The 4,379-nt window shown below is 40.5% G+C and overlaps 1 non-coding gene across 1 annotated transcript; it reads left to right on the top strand.

The window, feature by feature from the left end:
• The first annotated feature begins 2,803 nt into the window (after nucleotides 1-2,803).
• Nucleotides 2,804-2,910, top strand: LOC128585151 (U6 spliceosomal RNA). The gene has a single exon (XR_008379893.1). It is a non-coding gene; the product is annotated as a U6 spliceosomal RNA (small nuclear RNA).
• Nucleotides 2,911-4,379: the final 1,469 nt, after the last annotated feature.

Below are 4,379 nucleotides of genomic sequence, written 5' to 3'. Positions count from 1 at the left end.
GAATCAATTTTAAAAAATGGATGCATAGGGAATTTTCCATTAGAAATGCAACATGGGCATAGGTATCACATTATTTTTGTTCGAAGGATTTTTTAGACATTTCAAGAAATATAATAAAATCACTTATTGCATCAATTATACAATATAATAACTTAGCAAAGATTTAGGTATAAATCACATAAAATACATTGTGTATGTTTAGATGTGTGTGGGGTGGCAAGGACAAGGGAGGGTGAAAGGAAGAAAAATTACACTAATTTTCACCAGTCTTCATTCTGGTTACAGTTTCTTTCACTCATGAAAAGAATAATTAGAGAAGAAGATTCACACATATTTCTTTTAAATATAATAGTTCCTTTTTAGAACAATAAAATATTACTTTTAAATTATAAGATAATGTAAAAGAAAAATACCTCATTATATTGAAAAATGAATGAAATATAAAAAGTTAACAGATGGAGGCATATTACTCAGAAAGCATAAAACAAAAATTACTAAACTGGAGCCAAACAGATCAGTTACAATAAAAATTTATTTTACAAAGAACTCAGTGTGCAGTTTCCTGCAGGCCCAGATTGCCACGTGAAGGTCACACTGCAGATGACGTGGATGTAGAATTAACCATGCTATATTTCAAAAACCAACTGAGGGAGGGGGCAAGATGGGCAAGTAGAAGCAGCTCACTTCAGACTGTCCTGGCTGGAGCTAGGAGGGCTTGACTGAAGTGAGCTGAGAGCAGTTGCAGTTTGGGGGAGATCACAGGGGAGACTCTACAGAGGCATCCAACCATCGCACCAAGAAGAGCTGAGAGGATGAAGATGAGAAAAAGGAAGTAAGAGAAGAGAGGACAGCAGGAGTGGAAAGATATGGAGAAGCCCAGAGCCAAATAAAGGATAAGGAGGATCCTCTCTCCCCACCCAGGGACTCTCACTGAGCAGTGGCACTCAATAGCTCTCATCCCACAGGAGAGTGCTACAAGGGACCAGAGAGCCAGCTTTCTTATGCCTACATGTATTCTCTGAATTTGCCCCATTGCCTGGCAGAACAGAGAGGAATTTTGGTTCCAACCAGCTTGGAGTGGCAGCCCATTCTCCTTAGCAACTAGATAGAGTTCCCTTTAAAGGATGGAGTGCTCCTTGTTAGGGCCTGCTCCCCTCAGTGCTAGCCTATGACTGGAACAACTCCCAGCTTAGGACTTAGACAGCCAGGCTGGACTGGTCCCTCCATGCCAGGTGCAGGAGCAGTGAAGAGAGACTGAACCTTGCCAGCCCTCATAGCGCCCCAGAAAGCAGGTGCTCTGGAAGCCAGCTTTTCTCTCACCAGTGTCTGGCAGGAGGACTGCCTGTGGAGCAGATAGGGATAGGAGAGTGGTGCAGAAAGACTGGGCCCTGCCCCTCTTCAATATCAGCCAGAACTCAGCAAGCCTGCCTTGTGTGGTCCTCAGTAGCACCCTTAGCAGAATATCAGTGGGGAGTGGCCCTTCCCTGACTGCAGGAGAAAACAGTGGCTCATTTAAACTGACATTAGTGAGGCTAGTTCTTGTTCCCTGCCTACCTCCTGCTTGGCTGGCTCTGACCCCACTCTCTCAGTCCAGCCTACTATCTACACACTGCCCCCAGCTTAGAGGCTTCACCTGGAAGCCCTTCCCTCACCCCACCTGAGTCCCAGCTTTAAGGAAGCCATGCCAGGGCCAAATAAGCCTTGCCCTGTGAAGCTCTGAGAGGCAGCTTCAGCAGATTTTCAGTGGGGTGTAACTCCTTAACGACAGGAGAAAACAGTGGACCTTCTGAACTGCCATTTGTGGGACAGGCCCTTGCAGCTTTGTCTTCTGCTTGGCTGGCCCTGATCATGCCCTCTTGGGTGTGTGGTGGTACAAGGAGTGGGCACTATGAGAAGCTCCTACCTTACCCCCAAGAAAAACTTGCTACTGGATAAAGGAGTAAAGAATCTAGCCTGAAGTCTTTGCATAGAAGATTCAGCTCTCTCCCCTGTGAATAGTTCTGCTGATCTTGAGAGCCTGCCCTGATGCTCCTACCAGTGGCTCCCCCAAGAGCCTGGAAAAGTAAAATCTGATCTCCCTGAAGCTTTGTAAAGCTTTTCAAGACCTTGCATCCTAAAAATGTTACTACTTTAGCCCTGCCTCCATTTGTTGGTGGTAGAGATCAAGAACTGGGAACTACAGGGTCCCTCCTAAAGCTAAGAGCACACCTGGGAGGTCCAGAGCCTATCACAGGTAAAAAAGAACTTCTCAACAGGGGCTCACTCTCACATATATCAACCAAAGATGGGGAGAACAACAATGTAAGCCATCAAAGTGTCTCCCAACTCAAGCAAATAGAGTATTGTTGTTTCACATGTGCAAGTTCTACTTACTATTACTGAGCACTGTGTCAATTAGTGGGGTTTCAGAGATAGGCCCGTAAGCCAGCCCTATGTACCTTGGCTCTTGAGTAAAAGATCAGAGAAGATGAAGTCAGAGAAAATACCCCAGAAATATGAAAAGTAAAAGTGAAAAATTACCCCCTAAAGAAAACAATATCTCCTTGTCAAGGGAGAGCAACTTAAATGAAAAGATCAAAATGCCAGATAAAGAATTTTGGACATGGATTATTTGAAAGCTAATGGATATAGACAAGAAAATGGAAACACTTCACAAAAAAGTCACACAGACAATTCAGGAAATGGATGAAAAATTCCCTAAAGAAATAAAAATATTAAAGAAAAACAAAACAGAACTTCTGAAAATGAAAAATTGGTTCAAGAATTAAAAAAAATAGTGGAAAACCTTAGGAACAGGCTAGCTGTACTCACTTTGGCATCACATATACTAAAATTGAAATGATACAGAGAAGATCAGCATGTCCCCTGCATGAGGATGACAAGCAAATTTATGAAGCATTCCATGTTAAAACAAAAAAAGAACAAGCTTGATCCAGCAGGAGAAAGAATTTCAGAACTTGAAGATAGCACCTTTGCGCTAAACAAGTCAATTAAAAAAAAAGACAAGAGAAATAAAAAGAACAAACAAAGCCTATAAGAAATGTGAGACTATGTACAGAGGCCAAACATAAGAATCCCAGAAGGTGAAGAAGAAAATACTCAAGAATGGGATAATTTATTTGAGTGAATAATAGAGGAAAATTTCCCTGGCCTTTATTGAACTCTAAATATCCCAATGGAAAAAGCACAAAGTATCTGGGGGATTTTTTGTGAACAGGCAATCACCACAGCATATAATCATTAGGCTGGTCAAAGTAAACACAATGTAGGTCATCCTTTGAGCAAAAGGAAGAATATCAGGTAACTTACCTAGGAAAACTGGTGAGATTAATGGCAGACCTCTCACTGATGTCTATAAAGCAGAAGAGACTGGGGACCCATCCTTAGTTTTTTTAAACGAAGTAATGGCCAGCCTAGAATCTTATATCCTTCAAAACTACATTTTCCATGTGAGGGAGAAGAAATACTTTCACAGTCAAGCAATTGCTGAGGAAATTTGTGAAGACCAGACCTACCCTGAAGGAAGTAATCACACCTGCATTATATACTGATCAGCACAACAGACACCCACCAGTGTAAAATCACCCAAAAGCTAAAGTGCTAAGCCCAGATAACCAATGGCTTTAGAAAGCAATTAGAGTCTACCCAACACAATGAACCAAAATTTATCACACATATCTACGATTTCAATACATGTGACTAGCTTTAATTCTGCACTTACCTTGCCAAATGGTTAAGGAAACAAAACCAAGTATCTGCTGTCTCCTGGAAACACATCTCACCCACAAGGACTCATTTAGACTCATATAAAAGGCTGGAAAACAATGCTCCATACAATTGGAAACAAAAAGAAAGCTGCTGTAACCATTGTCATATCAGGCAATATAAATTTAAATCAATCAAAGTAAAGAAATACTAAGATGGTACTATGTAATTCAGGAAGAAGACTTAGCAATCATAAATATTTACTCACCCAACATAGGAGCACTCACATACTTAAATCAAACTTTACTCAAACCAAACAAAATGATAGACAGCAACACGGTAATGGCTGGGAACTTAAACACCATATTGATACAACTGGATAGATCAATAAAGAAACAATGAATCTAAACAACACTCCCAAACAAATGCATCTAACAGAAATTTACAGAACATTCTACCCCCAAATGATTGAGTATACATTCTTCTCATCAGCACATGGATCATTGCCTAAGACTGGTCATATTTTGAACATAAAATTTGTCTCAACAAATATAAAATAGTAGAAATTATATCTTGAAATTATATCACAGTAGAATGAAACTAGTCATCAACTTCAACTTCAACAGTCATTCCCATATAAAATTGTGGAAACTAAACAACCTAAAACCAAATGA

This window comes from Nycticebus coucang, chromosome 4, assembly GCF_027406575.1.
Source record: "Nycticebus coucang isolate mNycCou1 chromosome 4, mNycCou1.pri, whole genome shotgun sequence".
NCBI lineage: Eukaryota > Metazoa > Chordata > Mammalia > Primates > Lorisidae > Nycticebus > Nycticebus coucang.
The sequence above is the reverse complement of the archived record's forward strand: the minus strand, read 5'-3'. Positions and strand labels throughout refer to the sequence as shown.